The 22643-nt window shown below is 41.4% G+C and overlaps 1 long non-coding RNA gene across 2 annotated transcripts; it reads left to right on the top strand.

The window, feature by feature from the left end:
• Positions 1-1502: 1502 nt before the first annotated feature.
• LOC309390044 lies at positions 1503-17630 on the top strand. Of its 2 annotated transcripts, XR_014175056.1 has the most exons (4): positions 1525-1576; positions 14667-14719; positions 15653-15723; positions 17510-17630. It is a non-coding gene; the product is annotated as an uncharacterized lncRNA (long non-coding RNA). The 2 variants fall into 2 exon arrangements; XR_014175055.1 differs by lacking the exon at positions 14667-14719 and having other exon boundaries at positions 1503-1576.
• The last annotated feature ends 5013 nt before the right edge of the window (positions 17631-22643 follow it).

Consider the following 22643-nt stretch of genomic DNA (forward strand, 5'->3'; position numbering starts at 1 on the left):
TACTCTCCCCCCCTCCCATTCAATTCTTGGAGACTACTTGGAAAAGTCCCTGCACTTTTCTTAGCAAGTTGTTTCAGAAGCTGTTTACCCCCTTCCTAGGGCTAACAGAAAGTGACTGGTTCAAGGTCACCCAGCTAGCTTTGTGCCTAAGGTGAGACTAGAATTTACAATCTCCCCATTTCTAGCCTGATGTCTTAACCACTACACCACACTGGCTCTCATTCCAGCCTTTGCTCTCCTTCAAAATAGCCTTCCAGATGTATATTCCCCTTTTTGTAAAATTTATCTCTGAAATTTAGAATTAGCAAAAATTAGGCACAGTTTAATTGACCGGACTGCAGAAAATACAAGAATAATGTCTGTAAAACATATTAAGACCTCAAAACTAACCACCTCATTCTTATCTAAGAAAGCATATGGCCCCAGATAGTTTGCTGAATCAGTTTTTCCATTCTTTTAGAAGCTTAGCTGTTCTGAACAGTATGCATCCTAAGAAAATAGCCATCAACTTAGAAAAATTCTCTTAACGGTGTGTAATGTTTTGACAGAAATCCAAAAAGATTTCTGATGTAAACTGTTTTTACAGTCTGGAATATTTTTTTTATCTTTCAAAGGCTGAACTGCATATTACACGTAGCCAGATATATCTATAAATACTATTGTGTAACACAATATTAATTTACACTATATAATAATTCGTTCTTTCTGACATAATGGATTAGCAATTTCTCAGATGTATGTTTCAGTAGAGGAATGGAGAGGAATGGAGAATCTATTGCTGACAACATATTGGTATGTTCAAACCCCAATTCCCAAGCTCCTTTTCACATAATAAGGTAAATATTTGAATGGAGAAAGTGTGGCACTGACACTGCAGATAGCTTCACTGGCTGCAAAACTTTATAGCTCCGAAAGAACTAGTAAGATATTAAGAACTTATTAGAGCAAGCAAAGTTTCATACAGCTGCTAGTCCCAACATTCCAGAGAGGCCAACAAGAAAAAAATTAGATGCCCACAATCAGGTATCACTCATAATCATTAATGAGCTTAAAATCATGAATGCTCCACAAAATGAAACTGTCACTCTTTAGTTTGATAGACGTGGAAAAAACAGCAACCACTCCTATCCTGGGATCATTACAAAAGCTAGTGAAAAGAAAACAACCAATGTAATCATACATATATGACAAAACAACAACAACAACAACAACAACAACACCTGGAATACTATGAATATGTAAATAACACTGTTCTCCATGCATTTGTAGAAAAGCTACAAAAAAGAGAAGAGTCAGCCTAGAGGAATTTTCCTGTAAGAAAGTCTGCAGCATTTAAGATTTTTTTTTTTCAAAAAAGAGTAAAGTCAAGCAATGTGTTATTGCAGGGGTGGGTTTCAACCGGTACAGCCCGGTATGGCCATACCATATGGTGAAAGTTAGCATGCCTTCCCGTACCTGTTGCTCAGGAAGCCCTGTACCTGAACGCTCCCTCCTCTCCTTCACTCTTTCACTCGCCCCGCCCATCCTCACTATGCTGCTGAAAAGTTCTCAGAAAAAGAACCAGAAGAAAGAACTGGTGAGTGGCTGAGGTGGTGGTGGGGAAGGATGTTGGGGAAGAGGGAAGAGGCAGAGGGGCTGCTAGAAGAGTGTGTGCATGTGCACAGGCTGTGAGTTTAAAAAAACATCTGAGTGAATCCAGGAAGAGGGAAGAGGCAGAGGGAAGATACTATAGGAATACACACTTCTAGCCCCTCTGCCTCTTCCCTCTTTCTGGATTCACTCAGGCATTTTTAAAACTCACAACCTGTGCACACACACACTTCCAGCAGCCCCTCTGCCTCTTCCCTCTTCCTGGATTTACTCAGACATTTTTAAAAGAGTGGAAGAGTGTGTGCGTGTGCACAGGCTGTGAGTTTTCAAAATGTCTGAGTGAATCCAGGAAGAGAAAAGAGGCAGAGGGGCTAGAAGTGTGTGCATGTGCACAGGCTGTGAGTTTTAAAAAACATCTGAGTTAATCCAGGAAGAGGGAAGAGGCAGAGGGGCTAGAAGTGTGTGCATGTGCACAGGCTGTGAGTTTTAAAAAACATCTGAGTTAATCCAGGAAGAGGGAAGAGGCAGAGGGGCTAGAAGTGTGTGCATGTGCACAGGCTGTGAGTTTTAAAAAACATCTGAGTGAATCCAGGAAGAGGAAGAGGAAGAGGAGCTGGAAGTGTGTGTGTAAGGTGGTCAGTAATGTTGAAGACTGGCAAGGACAGCCATATTTCCTCTGTAAGTAGCTGTTTTATTGTTTTGTATACTTATTTTATTCTTATTTAAGTAGTAAGTGCACAAAATAATAAATTTCCTTTTTTTATATCTTCTTTTTGTAGGTGATTCTTTGGGGCAAAGAATTTAGTGACATCGGACTTGGCCACTCCCACCCAGTCACGTAACTGCCAAGCTACTCTCACTCAGTCACATGATCACCAAGCCACTCCCACAAAACAGGCCACACCTATAGAATAGGTTCTAAAAAAAATTGAAACCCAACACTGTCTTATGGTAAAACACAGAAATATATTGAGATGTTTTGATCCCACTCACATACAACAACTCTCCATCATTTACTAAAACTAAAGTTTAGGGGAATGTAAAGTCAATAAAAATAAATAATTCTTTATATCAATTTTGATCGCTTTAAATGGTATCGATATCATGTCTTTCTGTCAATTTGATCATCAAAAGGCTTACAACAGTATACAAAATACAGTATTTAGACCAACCATACAGTAAAATCAAAATAGAAATAAAAGTAAGCTAATGATATGAAATAAATTAACAATCAAAACAAACCATTTAAAAGCCTGGTGGAAGATATGCTTGATTTTTAAGCAACATCTACGTCTTCCTAATTGATAGGAGGGCATGTGCCAAATATAGCTACCAAGATACTTCATTCTACAACATTTTACACAAGAAAAAGGCCTCTCCTATCAACCCAACAGATGGGGCCTTAGCACAAGACTCCCCTTCAAAACAGCACTGCTGATTTGAGCAACTATGCCTTCTAAATCTAGCTTGCTTCCCTCAAATGCAGTAATGGATGTTTGTCTTTCCCACAACTACACAGCAAAATTTAACAGTTACACTAGCCAATTTCTCTATTGGGAGTGACAGATTCACTTGAGTTAGTTCAGCGGTTCTCAAATAGTGGGGCGCGCCCCCCTGGGGGGGCGCGAGGCTCCGTAAAGGGGGGCGCGAAGGCTCCCTTTCCATCTGGGTGCAATGGCGGCGGCGGCGGCGTGGGCGAGGCATAATATATCCCGCCTGGAAGTGGCAGCACTTCGGACTGTGGATTTTCATTGGAGCCGCGGGCTGGAGCTGTGTAAGAAGCCTGCTCGGGCGGGGGTGGGAGGGAGGGAAGCATGGCTGTCCCAGGCTTCCCTCCCTTCCCCCCCCCAGCCCAAGCAGACTTTTTGCACAGCTCCAGCCCGCGGCTCTGATGAGTCTCTGAGCAGTCCCCAGCGCTGCCACTTCAAGCCAGGATATATTCTGCCATGCCCTTGGCGGCGTCTTTATGCAGGTAGCTCGCCTCCCCGCCAGCAGCTCCACCGCCAGCATTCCATCTGGAAGCGGAAGCGCAACAGCCGCTGTTGGGGAAGGGACAAAGGGGCGGCGGTCACCCGATCTTGCCACCGCCACCCCTTCGCCCCTGGTAACGGCGACTGTTGTGCTGCTGCTTCCAGCTGGGATGCTGGAGGAGCTGCTGGCAGGGAGGGAGGGAAGAAAGGGAGGAGGGAGTAAGGATAGACAAGCAAGAGGGAAAGAGGAAAGAAGGCAAGCAGGCAGGAAGGAGGCAGAAGGAAGGAGGGAAGAATGGAACTGGAAGGGAGGCAGGGAAGGAGGGAGGGAGAAAGGAAGGATAGGAGGATAGGGAAAGAGGAAAGAAGGCAGGCAGGCAGGGGGAAAGTGGAAGGAGGGAACTGGAAGGGAGGCAGGAAGGAAGGGAAGGAGGAAGGGAGGGTGGAAGGAAGGATAGACAAGCAAGAAGGAAAGAGGAAAGAAGGCAAGCAGGCAGGAAGGAGGCAGAAGGAAGGAGGGAAGAATGGAACTGGAAGGGAGGCAGGGAAGGAGGGAGGGAGAAAGGAAGGATAGGAGGATAGGGAAAGAGGAAAGAAGGCAGGCAGGCAGGGGGAAAGAGGAAGGAGGGAACTGGAAGGGAGGCAGGAAGGAAGGGAAGGAGGAAGGGAGGGTGGAAGGAAGGATAGACAAGTAAGAGGGAAAGAGGAAAGAAAGCATGTGACTACGGTGGGAGACGAGGAAAGACCGGTGTGCTATGTTATGCAGAGGTGTACTTATAACAATTTTATAGACAAATTATACTATTTACAGTCGCGCGGGGGGGGGGGGCGAAATGTTTTCTTCTTCCTAGGGGGGGCATGACAGAAAATAATTGAGAAGCACTGAGTTAGTTAAATAACTTGGAAAGATAAGCAGGAAGAAAGATCAAAAGGCTAAGATGAGCAAGTATTTTCTCTCTGTTTTCCCTTCCCACTTGTTTTTAGAAATCTGGAAGGAGAGAATTAAACATCTGAGCCGCCAGACAGAGGGCAGATTCTGCATGGAAGCTGTCAGTTTGCAATCACTATTTTAGAAGCATGATATACATAGTACCACATTTGACAGAATATGCATCAAGCAAGAAATATATTCTATATTCTCACAAATAGGTGGATAGAATATGTTTAATCAATGTGCGAATACATTGACATCCAAATCTGCTTCCTTTTTAGAAGCATTTAGCGTGTCGCATGAAATATTCCTGCCAAATAGAAAGAAGGCTCCGGGACACTGAAAAATAATTATCAGAAAAGAATCATTTACAGATTTAGAAATATAATGTTCCTACGTTTAAAAAAAAAGCATTAACATCTTAATTGAAAATGAGTTGAGTATATGCAGTTTGATGAGCTATCAAAATGAAGGCTGATGTGATCCAAAACAGATGATTCTGTTGCACTTTCCCACAACTTAACCTGGAAAACAAATGATCAGGTAATCCTTAGTGGTTTCTGATTTATATTTTCCTAAACAATCTTATTGTTGCATCAGAATAGAATAGAATAGAATAGAATAGAATAGAATAGAATAGAATAGAATAGAATAGAATAGAATAGAATAGAATAGAATAGAATAGAATAGAATAGAATAGAATAGAATAGAATAGAATAGAATAGAATAGAATGAACCTTGGAGATCTTCTATTTCCTCCCCCTGCTCAAGCAGGAGAACCTATATTATTTCAGATCAGTGACTATCTAGTCCAGGAGTGTCAAACTCAATTTCATTGAGGGCCGCATGCAAATTCAACTTTATATTTATAGTTTCAATTTTAAAAATGTTTCTAAAGTCTGTTTTCACCCATCAGAATTCATAGTATAATCATCTGATAGATCTCAGGACTTATTTGCTACAATAATTGAGTTTATGACATTAAGAAGTTTTAAACGTACATGTCCGCTTCTTATGATTGGAGATGGAGAATGGAGCTCCATATCAGTTGGATGGCACCAAATTCTCCACCTGGAGATTATTGTCACTATCATCACTGCATGCCAATCTACTTCTGAATCAAATATTAAGGGCTATTTTTCTATTTATTGTAAAAAGATTGCAGTTATTCACATAAGGCAGGTGATGATGATAAAATAGCAGGAAACTGAGAATATTAAACAGGTATTTATTTGTTATTTTTATTGTTATAGGGTTGTGACAACAGTTACCATTTTTTTGCCCATACATCTGGCATTTGTAAAATGTTCCAGAGAGAAAAAGTATTTATGGGATTAGAAATGAAATTCTGCAGCTTCCTGTATGCACATGTGCAGGGATATATACATTCTGGGGTTTAAAAAAAAGTCAAGACAGCAGGCCCAATCATGCCATTGAAGCTATACTTGTTTGTTATATAACAACATACAACAATTAGGGGATTTAGAGATTATGCCCCTGTCATGGTCAGATCACTCATATCTCCGGCTCGACTTCCCTGGCGCTACCCTCCACCGCGAGGAGGCGGAACCAGTATGTTCAAGCTGGTACCGCCCCAAGCACTTGATGGAACCGGATAGGTTCCAGGCGGAGCTTGGGCCGTTACCTGTAGCCCTAACCCGCGCTCGGTCGGAGGACCTAGTCGACGCCTGGAATAGGGCGACGGTGGGGGCCTTAGACCGGGTCGCGCCTCTGCGACCTCTCCTGCGGCAGCGAGCCACCCGGGCCCCTTGGTATACCGAGGAGCTCAGGGTGATGAAGCGCCATAGGAGACGTCTAGAGAGCAGGTGGAGGTCCTCACGCTCCGAATCTGACCGAACACAGGTAAGAGCCTTTTTACGGACTTACCTTGTGGCATTGAAAGCGGCCAAACGTAGGCATTGTGCCGCTCTCATTGCGTCTGCGGATAACCGCCCTGCCGCCCTGTTTAGGGTGACCCGCTCTCTCCTGTTGCAGGAGACGCGGGAGGCGCCCTTGCAGGGAAGAGCAGAGGAGTTTGGAGAATATCTGCAAGACAAAGTCGCTCAGATCCGGAGCGGATGGGCCCCCCCCAGTGGTCCGGACGAGCCGACATCAGTGAGTCTTGTGAGTCCACTCTGGGAGGAGTTTGACTCTGTTGCCCCCGAGGATTTAGACGGGTTACGGGGACGGCTACGACCCACCACATGTTCAATGGACCCGTGCCCCTCCTGGTTGGTACTGGCATCCTGGGAGGTGACGCGAGGCTGGCTTCTGGGCCTGGTGAACGCCTCGTTGGGTGAGGGCTTCTTACCAGCTGCCTTGAAAGAGGCGGTGGTGAAGCCCCTGCTCAAGAGGCCTTCACTTGACCCAATGGAGCTAGCTAATTATCGTCCAGTCTCCAACCTTCCCTTTTTAGCGAAGGTTGTTGAGAATGTGGTGGCGCAGCAGTTTCCACGGCACCTCGACGAATCTGTATATCTAGACCCACGCCAGTCCGGCTTCCGACCCAGGCACAGCACCGAGACAGCCTTGGTCGCGTTGGTGGATGATCTCTGGAGGGCCAGAGATAGAGGTTGTTCCTCTATCCTGGTCCTATTAGATCTCTCAGCGGCTTTTGATACCATCGACCATGGTATCCTATTGCGCCGGCTGGAGGGGATGGGAGTCGGAGGCACCGTTTTACGGTGGTTCGGCTCCTACCTCTCCGGCCGGATGCAATATGTGTTGACTGGGGGGCAGAGGTCGACCCCGAGGCCACTCTCTTGTGGGGTGCCGCAGGGGTCGGTCCTCTCGCCCCTTTTGTTCAACGCATATGTGAAGCCGCTGGGTGAGATCATCCGTGGCTTTGGGGTTGAGTACCATCTGTACGCTGATGATACTCAGCTGTACATTTCAACCCCAAGCCACCCCAACGAGGCTGTCGAAGTGATGTCCCGGTGTTTGGAAGCCGTCGGGGTCTGGATGGGGGACAACAGACTCAAACTCAACCCCTCCAAGACTGAGTGGCTGTGGCTACCGGCACCTCGGTTCAGCCAGTTAATTCCATCACTGGCCATAGGGGGCGAGCAATTGCCCCCTGTGGAACGGGCGCGCAATTTGGGCGTCCTCCTAGATGCCCGGCTGTCAATGGATGATCATGTGGCAGCCGTGGCAAGGGGGGCGTTCCACCAGGTTCGCCTGGTGCGCCAATTGCGCCCCCTTCTGGACCGTGATGCCCTACGCACAGTCACTCATGCGCTGGTGACGTCTCGCCTGGACTACTGTAACGCTCTCTACATGGGGCTTCCCTTGGGACGCGCCCGAAGACTGCAGCTAGTCCAGAACGCAGCCGCGCGGGTAGTCATGGGGAGTACTAGGTACTCCCACGTAACACCTCTCCTGCGCGAGCTGCACTGGCTACCTGTGGTCTTTCGGGTGCGGTTCAAGGTTCTGATTACCATCTTTAAAGCGCTCCATGGCATAGGGCCTAGTTACCTGCGGGATCGCATCCTCCCGCACACATCCCTGCGGCCAATCCGCTCTCACAGGGAGGGCCTTCTCCTGGTGCCGTCCACGAGGCAATGCCAATGGGCGACACCGAGGAGTAGAGCCTTCTCTGTGATGGGCCCAACCCTCTGGAATGACCTCCCCCCCGACATTAGAACCACTACTGACCACCGCTCCTTCCGACAGAAACTGAAGACACACCTGTTCCGACTGGCTGGTTTGGCATAATTTACAACGTCTACCCCCTGGCATATACTTTTTACTGGCTTTTAGAGGGATAGTGTATAAATTGTATGATATTTTAAATTTTTATATTGTTTACTTATTAGCTGTACAGTTTTGGCCTATTTTATCCTCCTCCTATGCATACATGTATTTTATTTGGTGTTTTTTAATACGGACTGTACACCGCCCCGAGTCCCTTTCGGGAGAGGGGGCGGTATATAAGTGCTAATAAATGAAATAAATGAAATGAAATATGAGTTGCACATGATGGTCAACATTTTGACTTTTTGTTACAATATCCTGCAGATCTACACGTGCATTTTCATGCTAATATGTGAACTTAAGATGGAGGTTGGGAATGTATAAAAATCAGCGATGAAAATAGGAAAAGAATCATGTCTATCAAACTGTTTCCCCTTCTGTCCAAGAATAGAACAGAGCTAACAGATGTAGAAGAACAATGTTATTAGAAGAAAATGGCAAGTGGGAGGAATGGGATATTTACCATGTGCTGGATCCACTTCTTACTTTAAGAAGTTCAGGATGATTATGTTAGGGGTTACTCTATTTTATATTTATCAAATTATTGTAAGCCAGAGAAGGAGGCAGGTATGGATAGATCATGACTGTGCAATCAAAGTCTGAGTCCTGTTTGAGATGGGATTGATCCAAGAGCATAGAGTGACTTTCATGATTCAGAAGGAACTGGAACCTGATTTTTCTACCACTAATTCTCAATTTTATTTTCTACATCACTCTCATTATGAAAGCTTTAAGACAAAACAATGCTGCTTGCCTAATAATACCATGCAGGATAGAATTAACCCACCCACCCAAATTATGAGGGTTTCTATATCATTTGCATCGTTTCTTTTAAAATCATATTACAATATTTAGGAGAGCTAGTTTGGTGTAGTGATTAAGGCATTAGGCTAAAAACTAGGTGACTCAGAGTTCTAGTCCTTCCTTAGACACAAAGCAGGCTGGCTAATCACTTTCTTTCAGAAAAGAAACAGTGGCAAACTGCTTTCGAAAATACACTTGCCAAGAAAATTGAAGGGACTTGAAGTGACCAAGAATCAAACACAACTGAATGGAAGAAGAAAAAAAACTATTTACAATTTAAAGTGAAACTATCTCTCTAAGAAATAATTTAAATACCTTAAAATTCAATAATTTTCTTATCCTGTTTTGGATTTACTCTTTTAGCATAATTTATTACTACACGTTGATTGCTTTATTATGAGAAAGATAAATGTTGAGAATTAGATTTAGAGAGTTGTCAACAGTTTGTGTTCAACTGCTTGAATGGAAGCCAAAACTCTTTGTCAAGTACTTTGGGAGAGAAAATGATCAAAACATAAACAGGATGTGTTGAAACAGCCAACAATGGAGGTAGAAATAAAAAGAATTTCCTATTTACTGCCCTTTTGATGGCCTAACTCTCCTGTTGGAAAAGGTTGCGAAGCCTGGCAGCTGTGTTTCTTTACCAGCAAGGATGCATTCTTCAATTTTCAGGATATTGCTGAAATATCCACATCAGTGAACCTTGATCTATAAATACTGTACAATGTTACAAACCTGAAAGGTCACTGACGACTCTCTGAAAATATGCATGCTAATGGCCTGTTGCTGGTATCTGATTAAAATGACCATTGAATAGGCTTCCAGCCAGAGTACATTCCCTATCAAAGCTGAGTCATTTTATGGATGGCCTTCATTCGGCAAATCTACCTTTCCACGCCCACTGAATGAAAACTAACATCAAGTAAATAATTCCAGGTACTTCTGGCAAATCATCCACACATAATAGAAGTCCAGGAATAATGTAACAGATGAATTCAAGGCCCAAGTCAAAAGCCCTTTATGGCTGGTTATTTGCAGAATCAATTTTTCAGCCCTGGAAAAATAGCTGGTTGTCCCCTTTTTTGCAGAGGTTCCTGACAGCCAGGGGCCAGAAGCATTGTTTTTCAGCGATGAGGTTGTCCCTCTGAAATGACTTTCTGAGGCAAAATTTGTCTGCCTCCAACATTGTCTGTTTTCTGGAAAAAAACTAAAAGTACTTTTTGGGGGTGGGTCGTATTTGTCTTAGTTTTTTATACTTCATTTTTAAACACCTTATTAAACTCTGAGATGCCTGTGATTGCAGGATTTCATTAATATATTGATAAATCAATAGAGACACAATTTTGATAGTGAGAAGAAAACGTGAATCCAGCATTTCACAATACAAGCATAATATGCATCTACTAGCCATGACACAGCATAAAAGTCATATCAAATTCAAATCAAATCAAATTTTATTTGATTAGCCGCAACCCTCTCCCGAAGGACTCGGGGCGGCGTACAATCAAAAGGATAAAATACACATAGGACACACATACATATGAAAAAACAAGGACAATTACATTTGTGCATGGAGGAGAGTAGACTTGTAAGTGAAAGACAATAAACACAGCTAAAAACACAGTTAAAACACAGTTTAAAATCCCCTAAATAAAATTGCTAAATTAAAAACCCCTCAGGAGCGTAACGAAGTTATGGTTGGGCCAGGCCAGATATTTGAAAAAGGTGGGTCTTGAGCTTAACACGGAAGGAGCGGAGGTCTGTAGTGGTCCTAATATCCGGGGGGAGGTCATTCGACAGGGCTGGGCCCGCCACAGAGAAGGCTCTGCTCCTAGGCGCCGCCCCATGGCATTGTCTAGTGGACGGCACCTGGAGAAGTCCCTCTCTGTGCGAGCGAATAGGTCGTAGGGATGTATGGGGCAGAATACGGTCCCGCAGGTAACTAGGTCCTGAGCCATGGAGCGCTTTAAAGATCGTAATCAAAACCTTGAAACGCACTCGATAGACCACAGGAAGCCAGTGCAGCTCGCGCAGGTGTGGTGTCACATGGGAGTACCTGGTGCTCCCCATAATCACCCGCGCGGCCGCATTCTGGACCAACTGTAGTCTCCGAGTGCATTTCAAGGGAAGCCCCATGTAGAGAGCGTTACAGTAGTCCAGGCGAGACGTCACCAGCGCATGGGTGACTGTGCGTAGAGCGTCCCGGTCCAATAGGGGGGATATATGACAAGTATGACATATGACAAGTATGTGGATATGCACAGATATGCATACAAACATTCATGGAGGAGAATGAGGGGAAGTGATGAAATATGTGTTACAATTATCATGATGTTATCTCCAACCCTTACATTGATTTTACAGTGATTTTAGTGCTATCATGCACAAATGCAGTGCCCCATAACAACAATGCAAACACAAATTTCTATTCCATGTGTGTTTGTGTTATGTGTAATACACATGCTTCCTGATAATCTCTTTTCCTTGCCATGCTAATCTTCAGCATGCAAACAACATTTAACCTTTTGCTATAAGGCCAGTCCCTAGACAGTTCAGAGACATGTTTGCCCTTTTGTCTTCTATTTGTTGGTTTCCACTTTCTCAAGTAATTTGTTTCAAAGAATTCAACAACGAATGCTGTTTAATCAAGGTCAAGTAAGAATGCAGGTCACATTCTTAGTGTTCTGCCTGGGTGTGTATACAAGAGAGGAGAACAAGAGGCAGTTTGTATTTCTCCAGTAGAAGGGATTTTCATAGCTGGCTGGGGGAGGCAGCTGTTGTGGCTTTTACATGCTGTGAATATTTTAGGACATGTGTGTATGACTCCAATTTCATCTTGATTTATGTTTCCTTTTTTCAGCATTTTCACTTAATGAAAGTGCTGTTGAAGAAGAATAGGTACAATATATTCTAGATGGGGAAAAATAGGGGAGGGTATAAGTACAAGGGCTTCTCTGCTGATGACTGTGGGGGTCCACATGACCCCAGTTCATTACAACATTTCATGACCCTGGGATGCCTCCTTCAGAGTTATCTGTATTAAATCTCTTTGATATTTGATAGCCTCATAGTCTTCTCCATGTGCCTGACTTTTGCTCCCTCAAAAAGAAAATCTTTGTAGCCTTTTAAGTTTATGTTTGCCAATGAATTGCTTTGCTACACAGTACACCTTTTGAAGACAAAATTGTTGTCTAAACCATCAGGCACCCAGCCAGGGTCCCCTACAAACACACTTCTTTCCTTTGCAGATGGTCTTAAGGCTTAAATTTCACTGAATAACAACAGTATGCATATTATTAACTTCAGCTGGATTCACAAAGAAAAATGCAAATGCAAAGTTAGAAAAATAGATAAACAGGTATTAAAATAATTATTGCAAGGAAAGGCAGCAATTTAGTAGATAAACTCAAATAGTTGTGCACTTAAAGCATAGACTGAGCTTTAGATATTAAATGTGCTCTTTGCTTTTAATGAAAAATAATATCAGTGCAAATAACAGCAGACAAAGAAGCTGACAATTTGTAATTAGCAGGACAGCAGCAATGGGAAATAAAATTTTAACCATGAAAATTCATCATTTAAATCTATTATTTGCAACCAGCAAAGCTTTTGTTTTCTCACAGTAAGTAATACGTTTTAGAAGTGCATTCTTATTTACATTACATTACAAAATGATCACTCCCACTTGCTACTAATTAAATTCCACACTGATTGTTCTTTGTATTAAGACATATGCTTGTAAAAGAAGCACTTTAGTATCTTCCATTACTATCTCTATTGAATCTAGGTTCTACCATCGCTTGTGCTCCCACTTCATATAAGGTCCATAATTCCACCAGGAAACTATGGACACTTGAGATTCAGACACTGTAAGAGACTAACTTTTAACTAAACAAACGTTTTATTCATATTAAGTATGAACCCAGAACATGTTATGCTTTCTTATTCCGAAAATGTACATCAATACAGTCTTTTCTCTAAATGTTTAATAGATGTTTCTAATAGAATGTACCCATTGCCCAATTCTACATATGATCATTCAGTAGTTACTATTATGTTGAAAGATGTCATTCTCAGGTTTTATTTATTAGATTTAAAATCCAGTCTTTCATTCAGTTGCTCAGAGAAGTAGGAAGAATGCTCCTTCCTCCTGTTTTCCCTTCGGTAACAACTGTATGTGGTGTATTGTGCACAAGAGGATGACTCATCTAAAATCATCCAGTAAAACTTCCATGGTTGAGGATGGATTAGAACTGGGTCTTCCCACTCCTAATCCCTGACTGAATATAGAACCAAATACCGTAATATGTTATACTAAATCTAGAGCATATAAGTAGTTTTGCCTCCTTTGTTTTCTTTGTTAAGTAGATAGAAGTCAGAATCAAAACTGTGTCACTGGGAAAGAGAAGTTTGTGGATCTGCTAGGATCTACATCCCAATTGTGCCAACATATGTTGTAAACTGCTATTTAGAATATGCATTAAAATATTCCTTATGTATTTAAAATAACTTGTTGTTTGGCCTCTAGATCTGTCTCCCCAGGATCTCTATGAACTGATGTTTATTGTAGTTTGTTCTCCATTTTCTCCCTTCCAGATTGATCTTTGATGTATTAAGAGACCTTCATTTCTTAGTTCATGCCTATCATATAAAACTTATAAGTGCACTTCTGTAGATGAAAAATCTACAGAGAAATTATATGTGACTTTTCTTGGAAAAGAGTAGGATTATTGTATCAATGTTTTGGATACTGGATCCAAAATATTACCTCAAAAATAAGACAGGGTTTTATTTTCTTTTGACCCCCCAAAATAAGCACTTGGCCTTATTTCCAGGGAGGTCTTATTTTCAGCGAAACAGGGTAATATAATTTTGGATATTTTATGAACTCTTTATTTACATCTCTCTGTTGTGAAATCAACAGAATTATTTAATCTGAATAAATCAAATCAGCTAAAAACAAAAACAGGACAACAATCATATGATGCATGTTATATGAAAGATATATTTGATTCCTTCTTTATCTAATGTAGCAAAAATTAATATATTTTCTAAAAATAAAAAAGGATATGACTTGGATTTAGGCCCCTCCCACATACAAGGGCTGTACCTGTATCAATCAATGCTGCAGCCATGTCCTCATAGCAACATTGGGGCACATGAAGGACTTCCCAAATTGAGCTGCTGCACCAGAAGAAACAGTACAGAATTGCAACTTTCCTCAAAAAGTGGAACTAATGATTTCTACCGATAGGAACTTCTACCAGTAACTGCTCAGTTCTCCCTTCCCTCCTGAAATCAAGGTGCCATTATAGCACCACAGTTTTCTCATCGTTCCCAATCAATCTTAGGGAAAATTTGGTCATTTTTTAACACACTGGACACTTTCCCCTTATCGCAAAAGTAAATGCAGACCAATAAAAATAAAGTTGGAAGATGGAGAGGGTTGTTTTTGTGTTCCCCACCGACAAGTTGAAACAAACTCACTAAGAGTTTTGAGCACTAGTAGGATTGACATGAATGCAATTGTGAGTACTTAGATGATGAAATAAAGCTTGTGTGCAAGATGTCTGAACTACCAATGAGGAAATCCTTGAATGTAATCTTGCTTTTGCCAGGAGAGGGCTTCAGCAGGAAGATGGCCAATATCTCAGTATATTTTCTCATAAAGGTAAATAATTTGCTGTGCAAAAGGGCCTTCTCTGAAACGATATTCTGGTGACTGAATGCTCTCTGGTAGATTTATTCTAATAGTAAGTTAAGCTCTAGATCAGGGGTGTCAAACTCAATTTCATTGAGGGCTGCATCAGAGCTGTGGTTGACCTTGGGAGGCCAGCCAGGTATGGCCGACTGGGTGAGCATGGCCAGCTTGATGCCACTCCCCAAACCGCTGGCCTGATCTTTCCTCTTCACATTGGGTAGACCAGGATAGCTCCGTTGGCCAGATCTGACCACATTGCGGGCCACATTCAGCCTGCAAGCCTTGAGTTTGACATTCCTGATCTAGATATTTACCATAATTGTATTTTTCCTGCAGTTTATTTCTTTTAAGTCATGATATTTTCTCCTCCCCTCTTTTAGTAATAAAAAAATATCCAGAGATTTCTGGGGAAGCATATTTGAAAGATTTAGCAAAAAAGTGTCCATCTATAGTTCAAGCAACATGATAAAGGAAATTTGTTAGTATCTATCTTGATTGAAAATCTACACTCAATTACTGTATTTTGTTTTGAAAAATTCATCTGAAGAAAAAGATTCATCTGAACTGAAGACTTGTTCCTTTGCAGAGCTCTGTATAACACTGCTTATTCTGAAAGGGAAAGTGTAATTGGTCTATGTTGTATACTGTATATGAGTGTAAAAATGAGTTTACATCGAGAAATGTACTAAGCACACACATTATCTTTCTATATAAAACACTCAGATTTAGCTTCTTTCCCCACTGGCTGTGCTCTCCCATACTGTCTCACAAAAAGCTTTGTAAGCAAACAAACATTAGTTTTTTCTATAGCTCTTAAAAAGCATTAAAAGCTTGGGTAGAATGAAATTCATGTTGACTCTGCATACTCCTAATCTCAATATTGATATTTCTGTCATATTGCAGGTATTCTTTTATGCTTTTATGAAGATTTGTTTTAACGATGGTATCATACGCTGGGATCTACTGAAACAGAAGTAAGTTTTAAAAATCACCTAAGTCAATAATTCACAAATAAAACCAATTTTCTTTTCTTCTCTGTTATGCCCAACAGGAACAGGTGTTCCCTCTATACTATAATGCACTTCATTTCAGCCTGCCTTTCACCTGTGCAGTTATGTCAAGTCTCTCTGAGAAATGAGACTGGAGGGCTGGTCCCACTTTTTAATAAGGAGTCTGGAGAGATGTTACAGTAGCCACAAAGTGGCCACTAAGAATGGCCTTGCTGCTATGGCAACTGATTCTATTCCAGCCCTGTAATTTTTCTTCTAGTTGCTATGTTAAAAGTCTCACTTGGAATGGAGATTTCCAATATGACAGCTGACCTTTGCAGAGTAACTGTTTCTCAATGTTGTTGACTGGGCAGAGATCCGTTGCTATGGGGAAGCTGTTTCCGCAGCATCACCATGGTGACAAAAATGAATGTTCTAGCCACCTCCCATAGGATTCAATAGTTCACTCTGAGTAAAATTTTATACTACTAGATCTGGAAAACAGAGAGGAAATGATGTCCATGAATCAACTTAAGGCAACGAAGTGATGCTGATGTAGTAGAAAATAAAATGGTTGGGCCAGAAACACTTGTTAGGTGTTCTCACAGAGAGAGCTGGCAGCCTGAATCAAAAGACCTTATGCAGTCTTCTTTTCCTACTCAATGAATTATTTTGTGGGAAATAAAAGAGACAGAGCACAAGAGAATGCAAAGGAAATCAATTATGTCTGGATCTCTCCTTCCACCCTGTACAATTTTATAAACGATGTACACTAATTGCACATTAAACATTTCCTATGAAAGACTTCTAATCTCAATTCAACAATAAAGCTCAGTGTACAAATGTGAACTTGTCACAATATCTCTTTTTAGGTATATCATTAAAATGTGAAGAAGAAAAAATTAAATGAAGTGAAATGGAATAAAATTGTGAAAACAGAATGTAGTAATCTGCCCATAATCTTACTTTATTGATATGAAAGAAATAACAGTCACTTCTCTTGCTTATTTATCTTTAAAATGAGAAGGTGATCTTAGGTTCATTGAGAACAAAGGAATGAAGAAAGTTTTGATCTAACTTTTTATGTGGAAGGATCAGGATGTCTTCAACTCTGAGCCAGTTTCCATTCAGGTAAATAAGGTAGCTCAGTGGAGATAAAGTAGGACATTTATGTCAAATACATTAGAAGAACAAATGTGAATATTTACAGCAACAACTGGTAGGTAATATCCAGGTTAATAATGATCTGAAAGTCCTACACGTATCACCTTGCTTCAAAATTACTTCGGTCTTCAATTTTTCAGAGCAAAGCAGCATAGAGGGCAAATCAGATTTCTGGGGGGGTTATACAATTGTTTTTCAGCAAGAGCTGGTTTGTAACATATCCAACACACCTTTTAAGAAAACTTTTGTTTTTTATTTATACAAATACATTTTCTTTTTTTTCTTTGTGCATTGATCTAATCTATTAATATGTGCAAATGCTTGTAATATTTGCATAAACATATTCAAGATAAGAATGAAATAACAAGCTCAAAAGTGCTGTTTCTTGTGGAATATATAATATAGTAAAACTGATCAAAAGATTATTTGGAGGAAGAGGTATAGGTATATTAAATTGGAATGGCCATTAGACTTGATATCATCTATATAATATACATTGATTTAAATTACATAATTGTCACAAATGACATAAACATGTCAATTACATAATTACACATAATACATAAACTGAACACTTGATATAACAGGACACTTCTCTGTATTTCAGGTATGGGGTATGAATGCAGATTTGGTCTGTGACATCTGAAGTCCAGTGAATGGAGGTCAAGAGAATTGAGATGTTATTATACTACTAAATTAGTTGGCTGACAACAAAGTACGCTATGAATGTATTTTTGAGTCTGAGCTACCCTTCATGTAGGAATAGAGCAAAGAGTAGTTTCAAGAAGGATAACATTGGGAGAAAATCTGCCACTGCCCTAAGTGAACTACTAGGCACCATTTTTTCAATAGTTCTCATTCTCCATCAACCATTCTTGAAGAACAAGGAGCATTATCATTAATTATTCAGTACCTTCCCCTATTGAGCTAGCTATGCATTATAATTCACTCTCCCATAAGTAGAACACCATTAAGAGGAAATAAGAGCATACAATGTTTGTGGAAACCTGAGTCATTTTGAATAATAAGATATAGTTTCTGCCACGGCAAATGTTATAATATTGAACTTTAAAATAAACTACAAGAATTAGGAATAACAATATTTAGACTCATACTGAATAGATGTTGACTCAGAAAAAATTAATATAAATCTCAATTTATCCCATCCATGGTTAGAAGTAGTTACAATGTAGGCCAAAGATACCTTATGGGAGGTTCTACAAGAGATGGGACCAAAAACCCTCAATTGGTCAGAATTCCAACAAACAACACAGAGGATGAAAGAGACACTTTCTGGGTTCATCTCTTAGAAGTAGAAGTGGCATATGCCCACCTAGACATAAATTGCCCTAAGGGCCAGAGGATCCTAGCCTCTGCTTTTGTGGCTCAATCAGCCAACGATATCAGGGGGCATTTCCACAGGATTGTCTCAAATTGGTCCACCTTGGAGATTTCAAAGTTGTTCAGGGTTGTGAACTTCGTCTTCAATAAAAAGGAGAAATTAAGGGAAGAGAAGGAGAAAAGGAAAGTAGAAAGGGAGGGGAGGGAGGGAGGGAGAGGGAGAGAGAAGACTTGCAGGTATTTGCTGCCCTACACAATGATAGGAGACACTTGGGACTCCGGTCTTTTGAAAGGCAGCCAAGGTGCCGGCAATGCAAGGAAGCGGAATGACTCAAAACAAGAAGCAGGCACTCCTACAGGTGCGGCAGAAAGGGACATTTTAAACAAGAATGTAGGGCAACTCTTTAGGATTTCTAAACCACAACATCTAACCCCCCCACCCCCCGATCCCCATTTCCAAGACAGTCTCCTGCCCTGCAGACCCCAGCAAGTGCCGTTTGAGGACAAACTTGGAACACTTTGACTAGAAATGGAGCCAGCAGAATTCCAAGCCACCTTCACAAATCACACCATTCCCCTGAATGTGAATCCCTCCTCACACTCACTATACGAAGGAGAACATATGAATGCCTGGTGGACACTGGAGCCACCTCATCCCGACCCTATTTCCCCAAAAATAAGACCTTCCCGGATAATAAGCCCAATCGGCTTTTGAGCACATGTTCTAAAATAAGCCCTCCCCCCCCAAAATAAGCCCTCCCTGAAAATATTGCAACACAGCAGCAGCCATGAGGTGACCATGTTCGCTGCCTCCTGCACCTCAAAAATAATAAGACCTCCTTGAAAATAAGGTCAAGCATTTATTTTGGGGGGGTCAAAAGAAAATAAGATCCTGTCTTAACACAGTACTTACAAAGCTCCCTTTCAAAGATTCAATGGTACTAAGAGTTAGGGAAATATCTTTTGGCGGGGGGGGGGGGGAGTAATTCCTGTGAAATTTACCAAAGACACGAGAGTAGAAATTGGTCCCTTCTCCCTAAACCATTTGTTTATTCTTTGTCCCTAATCTCCATTATCCTTGATGGGCAGAGACTTGCTGTGCAAACTCAGAGCCACCATGCTAGACATCCCAGTAAAAAATGCCCACTTCCTAGCTACACATCTAGCTATAAAAGAGAGTCAGCTGTATCCTGACCTAAGGGACTTGCCACCCTCCCTGGGGGCTGGGACTCTATTGAAATGGGCTTACTGAAAGAACCACCCCAATCAAAATTCAAGTTAAAGCAGGGCCACCTCCATGCACTCCCCAATATAAAGTCCAAGCTAAGGCAATCAAGCCAATCAGGAAACCAATAAAAGCATATTTAGAACAGGGAGTCCTTCGCAAGTGCCCCTCCTCGTGTAATACTCCTATTTTTTCAGTCCAAAAGCCACAGTCCGATTCAGATGGTGAACCAATTTTTTGCTTTGTGCAAGATTTACAATTTATTAATAATTATGTAATACCAAGTGCTCCAATAGTGCCAAACCTGGCCACCATAGTCACAGAAGTGTCAGTGTCAGCCACCTATTTCACTGTGATGGATCTTTGCACAGCCTTCTTTAGCATTCCAATCAACCCCACCTCCCAGTACCTGTTCGCTTTCATTTGGGAGGATCAGCAATATCCCTAGACTTGCCTTCCCCAAAGCTATACAGAGTCACCCACACTTTTCTCCCAGATCCTAAAAGCAGACCTATCTTCTATTCTTCTACCCTGTAACTCAATCTTAATCCAGTATGTGGATGATTTACTGACAGCCTCAGAAGCCAAAGAAGATTGTCAAATTGACACCCATCACCTACTCCTCTCCCTAGTTGAGAAGGGGCACAAAGCCTCACCAACGAAATTACAGCACTTACAACAGGAAGGTACCTATTTGGTCTATATCATTACCCTAGGGACCCAAAAAATAGCCTCAGGATGGGGTAAGACTATGCTGGTTATGAAATTGTCCCCCACAAAATGACATGTCAGAGAACTTTTGGGGGCTCTGGGTTTCTACAATCCCTGGATCCCCTCATTCAGGGAACCAGCAAAAAACCACTTTACCACTTTATAATGCCTTGGTAAGGCCACACTTGGAATATTGCATTCAGTTCTGGTCGCCACGATGTAAAAAAAATGTGGAGACTCTAGAAAGAGTGCAGAGAAGAGCAACAAAGATGATTAGGGGACTGGAGACTAAAACATATGAAGAACGGTTGCAGGAACTAGGTATGTCTAGCTTAAGAGAAAGAAGGACTAGGGGAGACATGATAGCATTGTTCCAATATCTCAGGGGTTGCCACAAAGAAGAGGGAGTCAAGCTATTCTCCAAGGCACCTGAGGGTAGAACAAGAAGCAATGGGTGGAAACTAATCAAGGAGAGAAGCAACTTAGAACTGAGGAGAAATTTCCTGCCAGTTAGAACAATTAATCAGTGGAACAGCTTGCCTCCAGAAGTTGTGACTGCCCCAACACTGGAAGTCTTTAAGAAGATATTGGATAGCTATTTGTCTGAAACGGTATAGGGTTTCCTGCCTAGGCAGGGGGTTGGACTACAAGACCTCCAAGGTCCCTTCCAACTCTACTATTGTATTGTATTGTAGTATTGTATTGTATTGTATTGTATTATTGTATTGTATTATTGTATTATTGTATTATTGTATTGTATTGTATTGTATTGTATTGTATTGTATTGTATTGTATTGTATTATTGCATTGTTTAAAACTCTTAATTCTGTCAAAGACATGCCAGATCACATTTCATGTAGAAAGCCATCAGATTTTCCAGAGAATAAAACAGACATTAGCTTTAGCCCCTGTGCTGGGTCAGCCAGACTACCACAAGCCCTTTTGTCTCTTTATTCATGAAAACCAGTGGGTGGGCTTAGGTATATTAGTACAAAGGTTTGACCCCACATTATGCCTACTATTCGGTCCAGCTAGATCCGGTGAACTGGGGGTGGTCCCCCGCTTAGTTGTGGCAGCCATCATAGAAATTGTTAAGAACTCAAGAGTCCTAGGCCATCCACTAGTCCTAAAAGTTCCCTACAACATTTCTGCCATTCTCCCAGACCCAGGTTTTTACCAGCAACGGTTAGCCCAGTACGAGGCTGAACTGTTCACCTCAGACCACATCTCTTTCATGCACTATGCTCAATCTCACCACCCTACACTACATGATCCTGGAAAACCACACAGTAGGTTTAAAGTGTTATAGCCTAGACAAGTGCTAAGTACAGACCTTTATGCCCTCTGAAGTACTTTTAATATGTCAGATTTAAAGCATTATACAACCCCATTGTAATATTCAAAGACAGGTATCATAACACTAAAAAGCCTTTATGTTTTGCTATTGGACCAACGAAAAGATACAGACATTTATGGTGCCTAAACTGTGTGTTAAATCATTTTCTTCCAAAGGACCCACACAGGCATTCTGTCTCTGCCTTGGAGCTGGGCTTTTCATGCATCAGGCTGTGCTGGAGGCCAAACAGTGGATTGTTGCACCAATGAATGCAGGGAAGGAGCTTTTCAGGGACACAAAACAATATGGTTTCTTTATTAACATATTAGAAGTGACACTCCGGTGGGAACTCTTCTGGGCAACAAAGGATGCAACCCTACTGACATTGTCTTACTGAGACTTGCAGAAGCAGGCTGAAAAATGACAACCGTCCCTTTATTAGGCAGTAACATATGTTGACATGGCTTTTGTTCTGGAGTTAGCCCCTATAGCTTTCACTTGCTAGACTTCCAAGGAGTATTTGAGAGGGCCTTCCAATTTGTAATTCATTTACATAGAAATATTAATCATTCATATGAGGATGACGTAGTATAGAAGAGCTAATTACATTGATAGAATTATCTATAAATAATTAATGCCTCATTAAAAACTATGGAATTGGACACAAATAAATTATTCCCCTAATATGCTTATAATTAATTATAATGATAAAGATCCAAATACATGCATTTTTCTATGTGCACTAATTTGGAATGAAGAAATGAGGAACAAACCTAAGAAACCTGGCTCTGTTAGCAGAAACACTCCCTACTTCCACCCCACCCACCCACCCCAACTTGGAAAGCTGTGCCTTTTCCAATTGAGTCAGAAAAGATAATGCCAGGTGATTCTGCAGCACCACAGCAGTTTTCTTTTCCTGGCTTAGCATAAGTTGCTATTTATTAGAGCGACTATCTTTTATTCTGCAGATTTACCCGTGTGCCTATATTTATTACCTGTACTATTTCTTTCTCTCAAGCTAAACAGGTAGTCCTCGACATAGAACAATTCATTTAATGTCTGTTCAAAGTTACAACTGCGCTGAAAAAAATGACTTATGACCATTTTTCACACTTACGACCACTGCAA

Source organism: Natrix helvetica (assembly GCF_964273705.1).
Source record: "Natrix helvetica genome assembly, chromosome: 3".
Taxonomy (NCBI): domain Eukaryota; kingdom Metazoa; phylum Chordata; class Lepidosauria; order Squamata; family Natricidae; genus Natrix; species Natrix helvetica.